The sequence below is a fragment of the Coenobita brevimanus genome, chromosome 106 (genome assembly GCF_032717465.1).
Source record: "Coenobita brevimanus isolate Jiangsu-jjx chromosome 106, ASM3271746v2, whole genome shotgun sequence".
NCBI classification, from domain to species: Eukaryota; Metazoa; Arthropoda; class Malacostraca; order Decapoda; family Coenobitidae; genus Coenobita; species Coenobita brevimanus.
In genome coordinates, this window is record NC_137059.1 from 1,113,760 (window position 1) to 1,136,929 (window position 23,170).

Here is a 23,170-nt window from a genome sequence, read left to right on the forward strand (position 1 = left end):
AATATAGATAGACTGCCAGTGATAAACCTTGTGTCATTGAATATTGTGGAGATAGATAATTATTTGCCCATGAACTAAGCTGTCAGTTCATTTTTCTATATAATGTATATTTACTGAACTAGTGGTAGTCAAGTGTGCAAACTGTAAAGAATAAGGATAATATTTTGTAAAGAATGGATGCAGAGAATTTGGCATATTGTCAAATAGTTGATGAAACTTAACTCTGAAAACGAAAAAAGAAGAAAAAAAAAAGGCCTTTAACGTATTCAAATTTTATCGCATCTTGCATATATAGTTTCACCATTGTTTGTATATACTGTACTGGATATCTCAAAGAAGGAGTATAGGTTGAATTCTTAGTGGCTTTGGAGTTATTGTGTCATATTATTCTTTGTGATTTATTCTGCTTATTACATCTCAGTATCCTTGTGTGTGCTGTTGATAGAGAATGTGTTGATATTAACCTGATATAAATAATGCACAAGAGAATGTTTAACAATTTTCCGTTCAATGGATCCCACATCATGTCCAAAATGTTTGTACTTAATCGCTCTTTGGATGTTTGGTTGAGTTCAAGTGAAAATTTTTCATAAATTTCGTACATCAGTGGCTGTGAAAATATTTACGGTGATGGGCATTTAGATACTCAGGCCACTAGCCAACACTCACATGAAATCATCTTGGTAACAATACTCATTTAAGTTGGCCTAAAACTGCTATGTCCCGTATTGAATAATGAGTTTTAGCAATTGATAAACAGCAAAAAGTGATGCAAGTAAACAAGTGTTGTTGAAAGGATATAGAGCCATAGTATTATTGTCTTACACCACTGGGATACATGAAATAGGCTGGAAAAAGGATGAAACTCTGGGCCAGGTTCGAGTAAAACGAGTATAGTAGAGGAACGGGAAAGTGTTAAGGTGTAGTAGGCAAAATAAATCACTAAGGAAGAGGTTACCAAGCCTCCAGCGCCAACTGGAATACACCTCTAAGTAGTTTAGGTCTACAAACACACACAATGTAGCCATGTAATGTTTTCCTGGGCTGTGATACCACATGCAAAATCGTACATACATGTAAAAAGTTAATTGATAAGAAAAAAACTAAAAAAAAAAGTGGCAATTATGTGTCATGTTTTCCATTGCTTATTTTTTCCTAGGTAACTTCAGAATATATGCACCATGTTCTTTTTTACTTAGATCTTAGTTTCCTCTAGGTGTTTGATTTGTATGGCAGAGTAACAAAGTTTGTATGTTTCTTTTCAATATAATCCTCCAGCTTGACATCCAGTATTGAATGCAGTGATTAACATCTTGTATCTGAAGATGTTTATTTAGTTTATTCTGCTACCTTCAAGTGATTTATTTCAGCTTGAGAATTTCCCTTTGATATAATGAGATACTTTTATTTCATCTCCAGGTAATTTAATTAAGTGTTGGAGAGACAATGAATTAGATAAGTCAGATATATTAGTTTAATCTAGCACCTCCAAGTGATTTAATTCATCTTAAGAACAAATTTTCCTTTCATAATGATGGCATACTTTTAATTTATCATGGCCATCATTGGGCAATTCAATTCAGCTAGAGGCATTTTCCTTCAGTAAGAAATAACAGCTTTCAGTTTATTCTAACCTTCAGATAATTTAATTCAGATTAGGAGAGAATTTTCCAAAAGATTCCAGTGTACTGTAGGTCAAAGTTACCCTCCTCCTGCAGTCCACCATCCTCCTTTTGAGGATTAGGAGGGAGCTGATAGATATAAGTATACAATGGAGACAACTGGTTTTTATATGTAGATGCCACTGTAAAAGGGCATCCCTTTCTGGCACCGGAGGTAGAGGGTAAGCAAATTCTATGGCTAACAACTGTGCTGGTCAGGATATTTGTGTCTTTTATGTAGAGTTTTTGATAATGTGGATCTTGGCTAACAACTGTGCAGGTCAGGATATTTGTGTCTTTTATGTAGAGTTTTTGATAATGTGGATCTTTGTATGTTTAAGATGAAACAGGAGAAGGGGAAATGGAACTGATGGACTGCTTAACTTCTGATTAACCCTAGTTCAGCTGTTACTAATTTTTTTATAACTTCATTTTGTCAAACAATTATTTACCAGTATGTTGTATTGTTTATACTCATTAATGACTTGCTGAATATCCAGTTAATTCATAACATTGTTCATCAAAGTACAGTACATTATTCACACTATGATGTTCCTGCATCTTTAACAATTATTTGTATTTTCATTGGCTTTTTATTTAATCATCAGAGATTATTACTGGAAGGGTATTTTGGGTTGACATTCCTGATAACCAAACAAAAGTACTGGATATTGAAATGTCCAAAAGGAAGTGTCTTGCATATGTTCATTACTGTTTGCGAAACTTTTAAGATTGAATTATTCCTACCTGTTGGCACATCAATATCTCTTTTAACTTTTCATGATTTTGTCTGTTCAAACTCAGTCAGACAGAGTAGTACAGTTATATGTTGTGCTTTGCTTTTCAACATAATTACTCTCATTTAAGAATTATCAAGGAATTGTCACAAATGAGTCATGTCTTAATGGCTGTCATACTTTATACAGGTATCCCCCTCTTTATAACTGGGCTACATCGCTGAAAACCCGTTAGACAAACAAGATCAATACAGTGCCGAGATTCACAGCCAGACTTATGATCAGTTCATCTTGTCACCAGGATTTGTTTTCCCAGGAAGGAGGAGAGACATGGAAAGAATCTGTACTCCCCTTCCCTTGTCCTTCCTACAAAAGCAAGTCTCGGATATGAGAGGAGGAGAATTGTCTTTTTGTTAATCCCAGGTGCAGTACTATACACCAATATATCTTGTTGTATCCTACAGCAGAGTTCATTAGAGTAAAATTTGAGTCAGTGCAGTGGTCATTTCAGTATTACTCCACAAAAAAAAGAAACTAAACATCAGTTGACTAAAAATAATGACAGATTGTCCTGATTACAATTTAAGTCTCACCAAGGTAGACCAAAAAAAGACATGGGACGAGGTCATTGAGTGTTGCCTTAGGGTTAAGGGACTAAATAGGCAAGCTGCCAGAGATTGAGCAGCATGGAGAGCCACCATTAGGTGACCAGGACCAATGCATGCAAGCATGTTGGAGCCTTCAAAATCGAAAACGAAATGAAAATGAAAATGTACAGTAGAGAGTGGTGCAAACTTTACACTTGGGCTCCTGTGATTCTGGTGAATGGTCATTGGATTTAGCTGGAATAAAATGCAAGAGCTTGACCAGCATAGGGTTAAGTGTAGTGTCTTTGGAACAAAATCATCTTGACTGTAAAAGGGGGATACTTGTCATTAGGCCAATTTTTAATATTTAGAGCTGTACTATTAAAACTGAAAGTGCTAAAATGTGAGCAAGTCCTCAGTCCTCAGTTTTTTTTTAGTTTCAGAGGGATGTAATGGACAGAATAAGCTTGGCATTTCTGTGTCACAGCTAACTGTACTTTGTAATGTGGGATGTGGGCTAGTTACATCTAACAAATATGCATTCCAAAAATGACCATAAAAAATTAGGGACAAGTATGTGATTGTGATACAAGTTTGACCCTTCTGTGTAACTGCTAACAGTATCATGTGGGCTGCAGGCTAATCACAGCCAACAAATATGTTTCAAAAATAACCACCAGAAATAAAAGGACTTGCTTACACCGTTGCACACTTTCTTTTAATACTTTGGTTGTTAGTGTTTAAGCAGATACCTGACCAGTACTTAAGGCTAATGCCACTATAATGATCTTCCATATAAAAAGCCAGATGTTGTTATGTAGCCTCTTCACTCCAATAATATAGCTCTCATTTTAATCTTGTTATCTTCGGATGATTTTATGTGGCTTAGGAGAGATTACGAAAATGGACTGATACCTGATACGTCCTTAATAACAAAACCTAAACTAAAGCAATCTTTCCTTTGTTGAATAAAGTCATCTATAGGAAGCAAGAATGAAAATAAAACTGATATGGCTGGCTAAGAGGTTAATCCCTTCCCTCTCTTGGCTTATTTATTTTCCATGCAGCTGTCATAAGTTTTAATTAGTTTTGGAAGTCCAGAAACAGTTTAGGGGTTCATGAAAGCTATATCTAACTCCCACCAGATGGAAAAGTCCCTCTCAAGCTGGTTAATATCATCCAGAGGTAATAAGAATGAATATATCATTGGAATGGAGGTGTTAATCTTAAATTAATGAAGGATGAGTCAGCCATGAATTGTAAAACACATGCAAGTCTGTGATTAAATTGATTGTTGTCATTATTCTTAATGCAAATAATGTACTATAGTCACTTTGTCTTTACCTGATGGAACTGGGCCACTCCCACAACTTGAGTGATAAGTTGTGGTTGTATGAAGTTTGATGGGCCTTAGTTATGGGGCAGGGAAGAGTCTCCTTGGTTATTATAGTCAGTTTGTCTTAACCTGATAGAAGCTGGCCATTCCCACAAACTGAGTGCTATGTTGTGGTGGCATGAAATTAGATAAACTTTATTTGTCCGATAGGAATGAATTGTTTAGGCTACTAGTCAGTTCTGCCCTCCAGTCTGACTACACTTTGTCACTGAATTGAAAGACTTAGGAGATCGTCAGGTTAGAAAAAACGTACTATTGTTCAGATGGCTAAATCTAGGCTTGCAGGGCTTGTTCTGCTGTAACGTCCATTGCAGATTAGAATTACAACTAGTCATGACTCATTCCCTTCCACACCTGCCCATGATCCCTCACTCTGGCTCCATCACTAACTGTAGTCCATTAAAGAATCAGAATTATAGTTAATGTGATGGAATTAGAGTGAGAGAGTATGGGCTGGTGTAGAAAGGTGTAAGTCATGGCTGATTGTACTTCCTGAATTAAGATGTAATATAGTTGTAGTTAGAGAGTACAGTTCACCAGTTCACTCTCTCAGAAAGTTCAAAGTACTCAAGCCAGAGTAGTGAGGTAGTACAGAGATAAAACATTAAGTAGCCAGTCAGCATAGAGAAGAAGCGCATACTTGCATTTTTCCTTATTTTTCCAGCTATTTGTGAGACTGACCAAACAAATTAATAATCCTTTTACTGTTATGCACTTAGTTTTTTTAAATCAAGTTGTCTTGTGTTGTCCTGAGTAATAGTAATAGTAGCTGTAGCCTCAGGTTCATCGGAAACTTGAACCCAGTGAACTGAACGCTGAAGCTGCCTTTCTGTAGCAGTTCACCATCCTCCTTCCAATGGAGGAAGTTGAGGAATTTTTGTATAACTGAGCAGTGAAACTCTCTGGTCATATCAGTGTTAAGGTGTCCCTCCCCCTCACTGGTAGCCAGAATAAAATAATGCATCTATAGGTGAAAGGGTTAATTCGCTTATCTGTTTAAACTCTCATGCCCTTTAAAAGACAGGGTTAACGTCAAGATCATTCTGAATCTAGTAACATCATTTGGAGGTAGCAAGATTAAACTAATAATCAGTAATATGTCCTCATAATTGAATGGAATAATAGCAATTGTAGGTTCCAGTAACATCAGTTTGAAATTATTCGAATAATACTGTGTGTACAACATACTTTATGATGTGGTACACTCATTTCCTGTAAGATTTTTATTATTTATTTTCTCTTGAATATCATATCTGCATTGAATGTCATTAATTCTTATTTTGACCATATTAATTTGATTTTGTGCATGGAGATTTGTATCCCATGAAGTTTAGAGGCAGAATTTGAGTTTTATTTGGCAGAGTCTATAATATGGCCTGTACATTACAGAACACTGAAACCTGATCTGGCCTTTTGAAAATTTAAAAAGTGACATCAGTAACAAGCAGCTACAGTCCCACCAGCAACAGTGACCCTCATATTTTTGTATGTTAATGACCTTTTCTGGATGTCAGGTTCCTACATATAAGTATATTGAAATTTTGTACATAGAATAAATTGTTGAATTTTGAGGGTGTTTAAATTTATCCTTCAGAATTCAAATAAGTTGTACAGTAAGTCTTCATTTTGTTGCCATTATTTATATTATTATTATTTTTTTGCTACTAAGTCCACAATAAGCTAATATTCCATTGCTGCATATACAGCTGATTTGCCATACTCATTTTCTCCTACTGAAAGTACCAGTTGAGAAAAAAGTTATTTCAGAACTCATGGTCAGCATATAATGAAGACTTATTAGTGGCAGGTGGGGGTGCGCACCATCCCCTCACTCGATGCATTGTTACTATCGGGTGACTGACCTTTCCTCCCTTCCTTCTTTCCTTTATCTTTTTTTCCTTCATTCTTTCCTTTTCCTTCAGCCTATGGATGACTCTACATCGAGTGACAAGCCAAATGGTTTCCTGTACACCAGGAAATCATTTACTATGCTGGGTGGTAACCATACAACCAAATTATGATGCCTGGTGGTTTAGCGAGCAATTAAGGTGCTCCAATTGGATTGAGCCTGTGCAGGTTTATATCCAAGGGATGGTTGGGGTTTATTGCTCACCACTCAGGGATGAGTGAGGCTGGTCACTCTCATCTTAACTGTCAGGACCAACTTGTCTTGCCCTGGACTCCTATGCCTCATGGGGCAAAACAGGATTAGATGATAATGATGCTATACTGTACTGTATATCCGAACACCCATTATTCTTGTATATGGATCGTCAGAACCTTATTTTGTAGTAGTATCTTTATTTTCATGGATTACTCAGGAATTCAACCCTTCCTCTCCTGTAGGGGTAGGGGGATGTCCTTTGGGAATACTCAGGCTTGGCTAAAGGCAAGAGGGAAACAATACTGTAGTACCTTGATATTTCCTGTGGGTCACAGGGTGGAGAAAAGGGAAAGAGAAGAGGAGGAGAGTGAAAGCTGAAATGGAGAAAAGAAAATGAGGAGGAGGAGGAGCAGGAGAAAGATGGTGGAGTAGTTATACTGGAGAAAAGAACAAGAAAGAGGAGGAGGAGGGTGGAATAGTTATAATGGAGAAAAGACTTAGAGAGGAGGATGGTAGAGAAACTGGAATGAAGAGAATATATGGAGAGTGGAAAAGTGGAAATGGAGAAAAGAAAGAGGAGGAGCAAGAGGGGTGAAATGGGAATGGAGAAAAGGGAGAGAGAGAGAGGAGGAGAAGGGGGGAGGTTGAATTGGGAATGGAGAAACAGGAGAGGAGGAGGAGGAAGGTGAAGTAGGAATACAGAAGAGAAGAGAAGAAGGGTGAAGTGGGACTGGAGAAAAGAGAAGAGGAGGAATATAGTAAAGAAGTGGGAACAGAGAAAAAGAGAAGAAAGGTGAAGTTAGAAAAGTGAAAGAGGAGGAGAATGAAGAAAAATAGAATGGAGAAAATGATGACAGAGGTACAGGAGGGTGAAAAAGTGAAAATGCAATGAGGAAAGAAAAAGGATCATGAGAGACGAGAAGGACAGAAGAGACGGAAAATGGAATGTAGGAATGATTCATGCCGAGATGGAGGCGCCAAGAAAAAGAAGAAGAGGAGAGATGCTTGGATTTATACCTATCAACTGCACAAGCAAGTCATTATGGCAGACAATCAATACTTCAAAGTCTCAGTCTTCCCCTAGAACATGACCTGCAACAGTTAATCTAGATCTCGCTTGTCAGACACCTTAATCCTGCAAGGGGTGACCACATATGAATCATCTCCATGTCAACCTCTCCACTGCCATCAGGCTGCCCTTTCTCTGATTCATAAACTTAACTCCCCAGCCATCCATCTTGCCCCCTTCCCTCGTGGGTAAACAGGGACAGACTGGGAAATTACAACTAAGAGGCCAAGACATTCAACTCTGGTCCTTCAAACTGTGAGCTAACTTAACCAAAGCACCACTCCTTGTCCTTACCCGCCCTCTCGCTGTAAGGTGGTAAGGAAGAGGGGGAAAAGACGATCTGGTGTATGGATGTTGTTACTAAATGTCTGGCTAAAACCATATTACTGTTCTTTAACCTTAACCTGGCCATGATTATTGTCCTTTTGCTACTTATTTCGCGCAGATCAGTGCCAGAAAAAAGCAATACTATGGCTCCACATCCTTTTCACAACACATCTTTGTAACTAGCATCATATTCTAGTATTAATCTATTGTTACAACTCAGTATTCAAGATGGAGATGGAGGTGGAGGGGAGCTTGGCAAAGTTAGAAAAGATCATAGTTCCCCCTGTACCCGCTTAGCAATTTGGCAGAGAAGAAGGAGACTGCACAAGATCCAAAACAATCACGCTGTTTTCACCCCATTTAACCAACAGAAGGATAAGTAATGGATATTTTGACATTGTGGCAGTCTCAGAGAAGCACCATGGACTACACTAAAGAAGGAGAGTGCCCTTCAATACTGCCATCTTCGTTTTCACAAGTTACTTAGTGGTCGAGTGGAGGACACCCCACCAGCAAGTATTTCCCTGTCAGCTGATATTTAACAGGCATGGAGGTAATTATCTAGAACAACACTGTCAATATGGATTAAGTAAAGTTACATTAGGATTCGTTGGGCTGTGTATTTAGTATTGTTGTAGAAATTAGTGAAGAATCTCAGTTAAACCCAGCCTAAAAAATTACACTCATTAGGTTAGCAAACTTAACCTGACTCACCCAAATCCATCCATCCCCACACCATTCGTTAGGTTAGGTTATTGTTGGTTATATTGTTAGATAAGGCTACGTATACTAAGTGGGTTAGTCTAATTATGTTATTGGTTAGATATACTGCTGGGTTAGATGTTATGTTACTTGGTACGAAGTGACAGGATGGATTAATATGGGGGCCAGATCAACTTGAAAGCCCAAAACATAGTACTGTGTACCTCACGAGAGCAGTGTTATTCGGGATAATAATAGAACTTGACATTTATATGCTTGCTTCAGTAAATGAGAAGACGGGACATCGATGTTACTCTACTGTTATACCATGATGGAAGTGAACATTTAAATGTGTATAATGCTTCAGATTTTAGACAACTTGACCTGATCATGCAAGCCTGTTTGAGAATGTACTCCAGATGACAATTGTTTTGTGCCATGGAAAAAGTAATTGGCATCTAGATACAGTACAAGTTTAGGATATGCATTCAGTAAAATTCCATTCACTTTTAATATGTGTGAAATTGCCAAATCTCCATCTTGAATACTTAGCTATCACAACAAATTATTGATTTCAAAATATTATACAGGACTTTTTTTATTTTTTTGAGATCAGATATTTGAGTGAATATACACGAAAGGAAAAATTCTTCGAGGAGGAAATAACACTAGCTGAAAGTTTATGTGTGCGAGTAAGGTGGACGAGGAGAGGATCAGGGGTAGACTAGGGATGAGATGGAGGGACGATACATGAGGAAGGTGGGCGAGTTGGAAAGAGGGCAGCCAAATGGTAGAGGGCAGGATGATGTGGAGGTGGTTTGTTTGTGGCCACCCCTTACAGGATTAAGGTGTCTGACAACAGAAAGATAGATGGTGGCCTATCAGCTCATCAAAGAAATAGATGACAGTCTTTAAGGAGGAGGGAGTGAAGAATGTTCATAAGTACTAGCGAGAAACCCCAGAAAAAAATCTTCAAGGCCGACATTCTCATCAATTAAGGAGGTTCCTGTTCAGATACTGTTTCCTTAGCAATTTACTTTGAATATTACACCTTACAGCAGTGGAAATGTGTTATTTGAATGGAGCACGTGGAGTCACATGAAGAGACAGACAGACGAATGAGGAAGTGAAGGAGCATTGTGGATGTGGATGTGATAGGAAGCATTAGGAGGAACACACTGAGGTGGTTTGACCATGTGGAGAGAGTGGAGAATGAGAGACTGATGAGGAGAGTGTATGTGAATGAGGTGGAAGGGGGGGAGAATGGATGAGATGGAGGGATGGAGTGGAGAGGTATATGAGAGATGGGGGTGTGAGCTGGGAGCTGGCCAGTGAAATTGTGGGGGACAGGGCGACAAGGAGGTGATTTGTATGTGGGCACCCCTTACGGGATTAATGCAATAGATGGATAGATAGCATGCTTTTGTATCAGTATGTTACTTATGCCATTGCAATCTCAAAATAGCTTAAATAACATAAGAGGTTAACACTCTAAATACAGAAATAAACCAATAGGGTAGAGGTTAAAAAGCCTCCTATGCCAATGAGAAGAGAGAAGTAGCCAGTAAGGGATGTTAAGCCTTGTTAACACAAATATGTTATGAGAGTCGCACCTGTAGTAAAAAGTTACATTTTTCAGCAGTGTACCAGTGTTGGACCCATGAAGAAAGGGGAGAAGTGTGAAACAAGAAATGTAAACACACTGGCAGAGGAACCTACTTAAACAGCTTGATAGGACCAAAGAAGAAGAGAAGAGGGCAAGAAAAGAAATCACAGTTGATGAGGAATCTACCGACTCAGGAGAGGAGCTGGGTACGGGAATTTTCTCATGTGCTGATAACAATTCGTTTATGGCTAGCTTACAAATCAACAAGACTTCTATTCAGGTTGAAAATAGACATTAATGCTAAAGTTAACAAACTTCGTGCCTAAAGCAATGCTAGAGCCATATGAGAAAAAACTTAAGATTTGGAATGCAATACCATAGTTTATAAGCCTCGAGGAAAGTGCACTGTATTAGTAAAATACATAATAAAAAATCACTTCACACACACACACACACACACACACACACACACACACAATTAGAAAAATCATACTTCACACACACACAGTTAAATATCACTTGACACACACAATTATAGAAAAAACATACTTCTTACACACACACACACACACACACAATTGTAAAAAAAAAAATCATACTCTCTGGCATTTGTAGTCAAGGTACAGTTAACATCACTGCTAGACAAGAAAGCAAAGTATTGTGAGGGATCTGATTTGCTAGAGATGTTTGCAGAATAAAAGTTGCTTAGAATAATAGTTGTCATAATTTATGTCTGCTGGCTTCTCCTGGCATGAGTTTAGTATTATTTATATATGCATAGAAAAAAATGTGATCTTGTAATGCATACACAGTTGTTTTCTCAGCCAACTTGGGTACAGGTTCACCCATTGGCAAAATTACAGACAGTATTGCACTGCCCTCCATATTTCTTGATTCCTTCCTAATGACAGAGTATCCTTCCTCGCATGCTTTAAATGCATACTATCACATTGCAGTCACGTAAAAATAGTTCATGTTATTCCTTCCATTACCACAGTCAGCAGACTTTTGTTACTGTTCATTGGACTAGGGACAATTCAGTTTCAACTGTTATTATACCTTCATGTAGGATACTTCCTAGCTTGACATGAAAAGTCATGAAAAAGTCTGAGGAACTAGAAACGATGAACATAGTTGCCAAAACGGATAAACTGACCAAGTGGTGAGTGTGTGGTGGTGGTGGTGGTGGGGGGGGAAATACTCAGTAGATGTATGGTTATGTATAGACCCTCAACCTTTCTCTGTAAGAAAGGCATGTATGCTCTGCCAATTACAGTACTGCTGAAATCATTCCAGACAAGTTACAGTAGTTTTGCCTCTTAGTGAGTTTGGTCCGTTTCTAAAAAAAGGCATGCCAAAATAGTGAATTCAGTTCAGAATATCATGGGCCAGATTCACTGGTCTGAACTCACTGAAGGATGAAATAATCATATAATTTGCAGACTTTGCTATGATTATTCTCAAAATATGACTTTAAAAATGGTTATAGGCATTGCACTTTGGAATTAAGCTTTCCAACCACCTTTCACTCATGTGGAAGATATAAATAAGCGAGACCATCTTTTGATCTTGCCATAGGCAGCGAGAGTTTCCAAGAGACTTTACTTTTTTGACTTGAAAGGAGTTGTGTGGCAGAGAATATATACCTGTACACTTTTCACCTTAACTTGGCCGAGATTTGTATTCTGTTGCAGTTTATTTTCCATTGCTCAGAACAAAATATTATGGCTTTATATACTTTCCATAGCACTTCTTGACTAGCATGATTATCAAGTGTTTATGTTACAGCTCAGCATGCATGATGGAGAGATGACAGTTTTGGTCAAGTTAAAGTATCATTGGGCACAGAGAAGCAACAGCACTGCAAGACCATGGTTCATATTCTTGTTGGCCAAGGAGACTCAAGTACTTCTTCATTATCATTATAATTCTGCATATGGTATGTAAATGTTCTTGTCAGTAATATTTATACAACAATTAGCCTGTTGGTATAACGAAATAAATGGCATACAAGAGAATATCAAGATGAAAGAGTAACTAAACGCAAAGGAAGAGGTGTTTTGAAATCTCCTAAGCTGATGAAAATACAGGCTTGTACCATCAACTTACATGCCTTGCTTGACAGATACAAAGTAATAGTCTATCTGTCTAAACAAGGATAGGATTGCACTTAGATTAGAAATAACTCTCCTTGGCCAACGCATGCAGCCATGATAGAGCCTTTATACGTGAATGAACAAACATGATAGCCAAAGATAATTTACTATGTTATACTCTTTTAATTCTAACCTGACCCAGATTTTTGTCCTTTTGCAACTTTATATAGATAGTTTGGTGGCAGCAAGAGCAAATTAATAAGGACATTCCCCAGATTCATAGAGTTAACAGAGCTGAACGTGTGTTTATATGCAACGCAGCTCTGGCTGATATCAAGTTAAATGACCCAAGAGAAATTACAGCAGCTAACTGGATGGTCAAAGGACACCAAAAGTAGGCAGTATCCTTTTCAAGTATGTTTATTTTACAAACAACCTGACGATATGATCTCTAAAAATTGCATATAAGACCTTTTTGTATTTCTAACTTATTTATTTGTCAAGATTTTCTTTATACTCAGGGATATTTTCTAAGAGTTCCTTCTCCCAGCAAGTTTAAGAACACAAAAGGGGGATAGGTACAATAAATATCTGAGTCTATTAGCATTAGATAAATAGGTAGTATTGGCATCATTTTTAATAGTTCTTGCTTAGCTCCATTTCACATAAAATTCCATTATACATAGTGTATTGGCAGTCCCAGCACTTAGGTGGGAGCGCTCACCATCCACTCACTCGATGTAGTGCTGCTCTCGGGTGTCTGCCCTTTCCTCTCCATCCTTTCCTTCCATTCTCTTCTGTCTTTCCTTCATGCTTTCCTTGTCCTTCTGCCTATGGGTGACTTTACACTCCCTCTTCTGTCTTTCTTTCCACTTCCTTCAGCCCGTGGGTGACTTACACCGAGTGACAAGCCAAATGGTTTCATGTGCACCAGGAAACCATTTACTATGCTGGGTGGTAACCATATAGCCAAATTTTGGTGCCTGGTGGTTCAGTGGGTAATTATTGCACTCCAATCGGATGGAGCCGGTGAAGGTTTATATCCCAAGGGGTGGTTGGGGTTGATTGCTCATGTAATGCCACTCAGGGATGAGTGAGACTGGTCACTCTCATCTTAAATGTCGGGACCAACTGCCTTGCCCCGGGCTCCTACGCTCCTCATGGGGCAGTGTAGGATTGGATGATGATGATGATGATGTAAATTTGCTGAACAAGATGGATTCATATACAGAGAAGAATGCATAGTACATCCTGAGTAGCATGCATAGCAAGATGAAGGCAGCCATTCATTCGTCATCAAGCACTTAAGTGGAAGGATGTCAACGAAGGGCAAGGTAATGCATAATCCGGCCAGGCACGAACGTTGATCAGACACAGTATGTTCGTCATGTGGTCTGCAACACCTTCTCAACAGCACGGCAAAAGGAGCCATTAACGTGACATGAACTCACTGACTGCTCATGGGAAAAAATCTGTATTTATCTGATGACACTGAAAGGACACAGCTACAGTATTACCTCAATATACGATACCCCGGCTTAACGATGGGGGTAAAAATACCATCATACCCACCTAACGATGGCCAGACCCCGGTTTAATGATAGGTATTTATTTATTTTTTACCAATTTTGATGATATTTTAACTAAAATTGTGTGTTTAGGTTAATTTATAAATTGTGTTTAGACTTAATATGTTTTAGCCATAGGTGGGGTGAACATTTTTTATTTTGGGGTACAGTTTACTAAGCTTGATTTTTTCCAGACTCATATTTGACAATTTTCAGATTTTATTCATTGGTTTTAGTGATTATTTACAGGTGTTAGCCTTAGGTTAGCTTCCTTGACAGCTGTTAGGCCATTTAGATTGGCTTTAAACTTATTTTTGGGCTCATTTGAGTGGGTTTTGGGCCTGGTTTGGGGGGAAACCCAAGGCTTGTAAATGCTCCACATTACAGGTTAAAAGTACCCTGATATACAATACCCTGCCTAACGATGGGGTTTTACCTAACCAATTACATTGTTAAACCGGGGTATGCCTGTACTTGGTGGCTGCGGATTATTTCAGTAATTTGGGGGCAGTGATTATTCAAATAGCATCAGAGTATTCATTATCATGAAAAAGCTAAATGCCCATTTCAGAAGATAGGAGTCATCAGTACTCATCAGTGACAGTGGACTGCGGTTTTCTGGAAGTGAGTTTCAAGAATTTCCACAAAAATATGATGAGCAGTGGACAAGAACCTCAGTCAAATGGGATGGTGGAATCAACAGTAAAGATGACCAAGCAACATCAAGAACGCTTTGGAGAACCACCGTAATCCATATCTGGCAACCCTGCATCACAGAAATAACAGCCATGCAGGGAACCGAAACAAGTACAACACAAACAGGAGGACATGCACACTACTGCAACCCAACAACTGAGGTATCAAGATGCTAAGCCCGTTGGTGGAAGGTGACACGGTACATGTAAAATCAAAGGTGCCAGGGAAGAAGGGGTGCAGGGACAGTCACCAGACACTTTGGCAGGAGGCGCTCACAAACCAGTTGGTGCCAAGGATGAACTGGGGCTCAGGGACAGTCACCAGACACCTTGGCGCGGGGGGCACATGAAGCTGTAGGCGCAACCATAGGAGGTGTTCTGATCTGCAGAAAACAATTGAACCAGATTGTGAAAAAAAACTATTGTGTGTGGGAACAACACAAGCAGTTCGGACGATCACGGAAACACATCAGCAAACAACAGGATAAATTACACAAACAGCATCCAAAGACTACCAACAGTACACAAGCAGTCACAAATTAATTCAGCAAAGACTGATACTGACAAGCAAGGCAACTGCACCAATGAACAACATATGGGCAGTTCTAACAAGCACAGTAAATTAACATACACAACAGAGTGAATCGTACACAGTCCAAGAACACAAACAGTACATAAACAGTCACCAAAGGAAAACGAGTGGACCAAGGTATGCAACACAAACTGACTGTACATGTACCGGCAAACAACACAAAAACACATCTGGCAATTACAGAACAAACATACACAGCAGTATGCAACAAGTGATACACACAGGTAACAGTTCAAAGAAGAACAAAAACAGTTCACAAACACAATCGCCAACAATTCAGCAATGATATAGTTACAAGCTAGCTGTGACAATAAATATACAAGCAAACAGAAGTATACTGTACCTATTAGCTTCAGAGATTATATAGGAAAAAGACTATGCGAACTGATTATATGTAATGTACCGGTATCAAACTAAACTGTATAGATGCCTCGTGGCATAGTGGTTGAGCTCAGTTTGGAATTTACTGTGAGCTACATGATACCGCTCGATTCCCAGAGGTGGCTAGGAGTTTTTCTATCATGTAAATGCTACTAGGGGCATAAGTCAGTCTCCCACCCTTGAATGTTCTGGTATATAATAGCCTAGCCTCAGGTACATATGCTCCAATGGAGACAAAATGGGAATGGCGGTTAATGTTTCTTGAATTAAATGTATGGAAGTTTTGTTTTGCTTAATGATGTTTATGTTGCATTATATGAAGATATCTTGTAGTGTCACATGTACCACAGATAAAAAAAAGTATCGGCACCCCTTCAGTGTGAGACATTATGATACAAGGACTATGATTTACGGGAAATGACACGGTTATGTCACTTTGTATCTTTCGTTTGTGTTGTTATCATATATTTTACAGATATATAGCTGGATTAGTCGGAGAAACATTGTACTACATGGTAACTCAACCATTTTTGTGAATTAAGCAGGCATGCCAACACTACCAACTGAGCCAGAGACGAAATATTTCACATCTTATCAGACCCTAGGGTGCCGATACTTTTTTTACCAAGGGTACTTATAGTACAGAAGGCTTGTGAGAAGGACCATAAGGTGTTTACGACATTCATGGATCTGGAAAAAGTATATGACAAAGTGGACAGAGAAGGATTGTGGAAGGTTTTGTGCATGTACGGTGTTGATGGTAAGCTGTAGGTGCCATCAAGAGTTTTTATGATGGTAATGAAGCATGTGTAAGGGTTTATGGGCATCTATATGAATGTTTCACGATTGGTGTGGGCGTTCGGCAAGGTTGTGTGATGTCCCCATGGTTGTTCAATATATACATGGATGGGGTGATGAGAGAAGTAAAAACACGAGTATTGAAGAGAGGGATGGCATTGGTAATGAATGGTGATGGATGGAATATCTCAAATTTGTTGTATGCTGATGATGCAGTACTACTTGCAAGTACCGGACAGGAACTTGGTAGGCTAGTGCAGAGTTTTGCTGATGTCTGTAAGTGTCGTGCCTTGAGAGTAAATGTAGAAAAGAGTAAAGTGATGGTTACTGAGAGAGAAGGTGACTCCCAGTGCAATGTAACAGTGAATGGAGAGAGACTGGAATTGGTGAGAGAATTCAAATACCTGGGTACAGTGATAGAAAAGAGAGGAAAATGTGCTAAAGAGGTTGAAAGTCAGAGTGACACAAGGAAGTAGCTGGTGCAATGAAGGCCCTGATAAGAAACAGGCAGCTGCACGAGGCTTACGTGAAGAAGTGTTAGTACCAGCTTTATTGTATGGATGTGAGACTACGGTGTGGCATGAAAATGAAAAGTCAAGAGTAAGAGCGGTGGAGATGGGACTGCTGAGGAATGTATGTGGAGTACAGAGGGTGGATAGGATATGAAATAATGTGATTCATGAAAGATGCAGAATGACGAAGTCGGTGGACACCAGAATTGAAGAGAGTGTACTGAGATGGTATGGTCATGTGGAGAGAATGGATAACAACGAGTGGTGAAAAAGGTATATCTGGGCGAATCTGAAGGAGGGAGGAGGCGGGGTAGGTCAAGGAGATGGTGGAGAGATATGGTGGATGAATGTGTGAGGAAGAAAGGTAGGCAAGTTGGTGAGGCTAGGGAACTGACAGGAGATCGAGCTGGCTGGATGAATGTTGTGAGGAGAAGTGCATGACCAGGGATGTTGGCACCGCTTTTTAACATGGGGTGACTCTATTGGATACGATCATGTGAGCCTACAGAATGTGGTGAATATTTTTGACGTATCTGATAGAGCCAGGATTCCGGGGGCTTGAATGATGAGTGAATGGAAGCGTGGCCCATTGGATTGGGCAAATTTGGGCTGTCTGGACATTGCTACTCCTCACCCTGCCCTAGGGTGGGAAAGGAGGTCCGGATTATGATGATGATGATAATGTGACTTATAAATGATTGACATTATATCAAATCCTGTGTGCTATGCACGTGATATACCAGTAGATTCCTTGATATTACAATGTCTCATTCATTACTTATGTGCTGTCATACTTTAATGTACACTTGATCAAAAAAGTATCTTTATGCCAGTGACTGATGATTTCACAATGAGCACTGCTGATGTTAATGTTTTCTTCCCATGGCAAATATTTCTGGCTGATGGTTTATTCTATATGTTGTATAAACTTCATGCTTTAAGATATGTTGATAGTAATACCAGGCATACACATAAATGAAAAGTGACTCAAGAATATTTTAAATCTGCACAACCACAGTTTTAAAATACAAAGAGAGGAAAGTGTAAATATACTTTTTGATCATGTACTTAATTTCTTCCTATTGTTAATTGTTGTGCATATCACTGACATACGCTGTTATTGCTGATATGTCGTATGGATAGTGCCAAGTGTTCTATAAATGAAAGCAATAAGCTTAAGACTTGTACACTGTAATTACTATATTAACAGCTATGATAAAGGGCCAAAAGTAGCCTAGACAGTATACGGAAGAGAGATTTTTGTATGTTTAATGCACAAATGTATACAAACTTATGTTCATGGGTATGCAGTACTCCATAATATACTAGTGTGTGTGTGTGTGTGTGTTTCATTGTTAAGCAATCTGCAACCTGAACTTTTGCAATATACCAAACATAAAATGGCTATAGAATACAGTATTCTGGAAATTTTTTACTCAACACTGTAATTTTCGACTGATAATGAGAACATAAATGAAACAGTCTTGTTTGAATACTGAAAGAGCACCGTTATATATACTGAAACGGCAATGTAATATAATCAAGATTTAACTGAAATGTTAATACTAAAGGTGAATGTAGGGAAGAGTAAAGTGATGGTCTTTGAGAGAGGTGAAGTTAGTGAATGTACAGCAAGGTTTGATGGTGAGGAATTGGAAAATGTGAGTACGTTTAAGTACTTGGGTAGTGTGATGAGTAAGGATGGAGGTTTGGAGGGTGAAGTGCTTGAAAGAGTACAGCAGGGAAGAAAGGTTGCTGGTTCTTTGAAAGCAGTGATAAGAAACAGGGAAGTGAGCATGGAAGTGAAAAAGTTACTACATGACAGTATTATGATACCAACTCTAACGTACGGAAGTGAAGCTTGGACATTGTTGGAAGGACACAAGTCAAGAGTGAGAGCAGTGGAAATGAGTTATTTAAGAGGAGCCTGTGGAGTCACGTGGAGAGACAGGCTGACGAATGAGGATATAAAGGAGCGTTGTGGTGTGGATGTGGATGTGATAGGAAGCGTTATGAGGAAACACTGAGGTGGTTTGGCCATGTGGAGAGGATGGAGGGTGAAAGACTGACGAAGAGAGTGTATGTGAGTGAGGTGGAGGGGGGAAGAGGGAGGGGGAGGCCGAGGATGAGATGGAGGGATGGGGTGGAGAGGTGTATGAGAGAGGGGGGTGTGAGTTGGGAGCAGGGCAGTGAAATGGCGGGGGACAGGGCGACTTGGAGGCGATTTGTTTGTGGCCACCCCAAATGGGATTGAGGCGTCTGGCAATAGATAGATAGATAGATAGTTAATACTTTGTAATACTATATAATAAGGATGTAAGTGAAATGTTATTATCTTGTTTTAAATACTAGAGCAGCAGTGTCATAGGATGAAAGTGAAACATTAGCTGATACAGTTTTAATACTAAAAACAGCAGTATTTCCAAATAATGATGTAAGTCAAACAATAATACCTGCAACATGTTTCAAAGACTGAAACAACATTGTACTGTAATATGATTTGCCGTATGCTTCCTAAACCAGAAAGGATTTTAGCATTGCCTAAATGTTATCCACTGTATTTACCTAGTTGTACTATACTGGATCTGAGGTAAGTTTGTGTTGGTCTGCCTCCATATCCATATGTACCCCTGCCAGTCTATTTTTGAACACAAGAATGTCGTCTGATCACACCATTTCGGTTTCTAACATCTTCCAAGCCTATACTTTAATTTGAGAAAGTAAACCACAGTAAACCCTTGGTATATTGAATCTTGATATAACAGATTTCAGATTTATCAAGTGCCTCTGAACCCAGTGAAGCTTCATCAGCTACAGTATATTGAACTAGGGTTGATAAAAGCGGTGCACCATATGTGTTTCTTGCCCATTTTTTTTTATTTATTTATTTTTTTTTTTTATGTGACCGACTCTGGGCATAGGCTTCACAGCCTGCTTTCAAGGCCCAGTAGTCCTCCTTTACTCCAACCTGGCCTCTAAATCACCCTCTCCCCATTGTGACTCGAGTTGTAATAACAGATTACAGTAATACTGCCCTAGTCGTGAAGAAATGCTATGGCAAGATCTGAATTAAGCTGCAAATGCGCAAAATTATGGGCTACGTTAGTGTAAAATGCGTATGGCTTTCAGGTGCAGTATTAGAATATGAAACTGTAATCATTTAATTTCCATTATGTGTATGAATTCCTGCCTGGGGAAGTGACCCTTGGATTAATCAAGCATTTGGCTTTATCAAACCATGCTTTCCCTTAATTAGTTTGATAGAGCAAGGGTTTACTGTACTTTACCTAATTTAAACACCTATTCTTCCTCAACTATACGTTCATGTCCTTGTCTCCTTCCAACATTTTTCACGTACAAATCTTTTATCCTTAGTGGTGTTGAGATTCAGAATAAATATACCCTCCACATCTCTGCTCTTTTACTAAACCTACGTCAGAACAAACATGGTATTTTGAGATGAGGATGATGAATGTGAGTGAAGTGAGAAACAAGACAGAAAGGAGGCGCAGGAGGAGGGTAAAGGGGAAAGGTGGGTGGAAGACGAGTAAATGGAGTACAGGGAGAGGAGAAGAAGGTTTGAGAGGAAGGTGGATGGGAGAGAAGTGGGAAAGAAAAGGAGTATGAGGGTACAGAATTGAGAGAGTAGAATGAACGATAATGACGATGACAAACACGAAAGATGAAATACACCACAAACTTATGTATTCAACGACGAAAATTCATAACTTTCCCACTGGACACGTATAACATGTTGCTAATGTGAGTTGTGTTTGTGGTAGCTAAGGATACTTTGTAACACCTCTTCCTTAGCGATTTACTCCACACATACTTCAATATCCTCTTGTATGTTACTGATGCAAACTATGTTGATTACAATGATGTACTAGAGAATGTTAGGGGTAAAAATCGGTAAGGAATAAGTGCTATGAAGTCTCATATGGTTCACGCCACTCCCCGGTAAGTCAAATACGAGGTCCTACAGTCTGTTTTCATCTGACGCAACTAGACCAATCCTACTACTGATATACTAAGTTGGGGTTACGTGAAATTCAATGTACCCTCGTTATGTCATTATTAATCTCTCTGCTTACTAATTTAGATCAACCCTCCAATGAGACTATACCTGGCCATCAACTGAACTGAATCGGGGTTATGGATCTTCGTCACATGAAAACAGACTATTGTGTATATCGTATATACTGTAGTTCCTTTAAAACGCTTCCCACAGTTTAAAAAAAATAAAAACTAAGGCTTTGTTTCCAAGGCAGTAGGAAATCAGTCAAATTGTATTTGAAGCTACGAAACTTGGGAATCAATGGTTTTAACGAGCACAATTAAATATTTACAAGGCTTGTGTATATTACTTTCAGATGCACCAAGGATTAACTATACCCTTTTTACTTTAACTAGGCCTAAAATTTCTATCTTTAATGCAGAGCTGTCACAGCAGATTAACAGAAGAATGTGAGGTCAGTCAAGAAGCAGTGCAATGGAAAGCATATACAACTTTAAAACTGTATTTTTGAATTCTGCCAATAAGCTATGTGAAATAAACTTGGAAAAAATGATGACCTGGGCCAGGTTAAGGTAAAAAGAGTATAATCGTTATGTAGAGACGAAGGTATGTGGATTATGAATGTAAAATGCATACAGTCCCCCATCCCTTTAGAAATCACGACATGAGTTACTGGTATATACTGTATAAGGGTAAAAAAAGAAGTAAAAAAAAAAAAAAAAAAAAAAAGACAAACATAATACAAACACCCATATGCATAAACATCTGCGAACAAATTACGAACACATGCATATGTAAAAATCCGCAAACCCATTACAAACACCTACAGGAGTTTAAAAAATCAGCGAACACAGTACGATCACCTATAAGCATAAAGAATAAAGCTACAGTCACATTACGAACACGGATATGCACATACAAAAAAAAGCTGTGAACGTTACGAACACCCAGAAGCATAAAAAAAACAGCTGCAAACACAATACGAACACCTACATGCATTAAAAAAAAAAACTGCGAACATTACGAACCTATCAGCATAAAAAAAAGCCTACAGAATACGATCAAACTATGTGATTAAATAAAGCAACGAAAACAGCGGCACATATACGAACATACAGAACATTAAAGTTCATACATATAGACATAAATTGAAGCATATGAAAACATGAAACACTTGAGTACATAAATACATATATCACACAGCATAAAAAACATTAAACACATAGGAAATACACAGACATATATTTATAATAATGTACTTACAAGTTACCAAGCTGGACACACAACACGAAGGACATAACATTAAAAAATCGGCCAATACCTGTACATATGAACAAAAAGAGAAAGTTTTACGGCAGTACATTCATATATTTCACCATTTTTAATAACTAATAAGGCAAATACGTCCCAGAATGATGAAAATTTTACTCTACAACTTACGTTCCTCACACAGATGAATAATGAGTAGTCTACCCTGATATAATATTCCAAGTGAAACAATTGTATAGTCTACCCTGATATATTCCAAGTGATATTATTGTATAGTCTACCCTGATATAATATTCCAAGTGAAATTATTGTATAGTCTACCCTGATATAATATTCCAAGTGATTTGATGGTAGGTCATTAGAGAGTTATACTGAAGAAAAAAGTTATTTGATTAGATGATTTGACAAATACATTGCATGGTACAAAAAAACGTTAATTTTATCTTACATTCCTCTCTTAGATCAATAATATTTAATCTAATGATCTAATACTCTGTGAAATAAAGTTATTAGAGAATTTTATTGAAGGAAAATGTGGTTATTTCATTAGACAAATATACTGCAAAACACAAAATCAAAGTATGAATGTACTGTCCTGAAACTTTCCAAAAAAACAAACAAATCACATACGCATGCCCGTGCTCAGTTTGAATTGGGGGGGGGGGGGAGGGTTGGAGATTCAGAAAAAATCTTAAAGCATCATTTTTAGTTTGGGGGAAAAAAATGATAAACTTTAGTACATGAGGCCTATCGTAAGTTAAATAAAATCGAGTGGAAGCAGCTGGAATGAACTTACAATGCGCCATCGTAATGAAGGGGGTTGTAGAGAGAAAAAAAAAAAGGCGTTGTATGCTGCCAGAGCGAAGTCATTACGCCATTAAGTATATAACTGTATAAAGTAATGACAAGTGATAAAGTATGGCATGGGACTGAAGGGTCTGGGTGGAAGAGTGGCGGCCGCGCGACGCCACCTGAGGACGGCCATGCGTGCGTGATAGACCGCCATTGTCGTCAGGGAGGCTTGCTTCGTCAATCAAAATTTATCTCCGTAA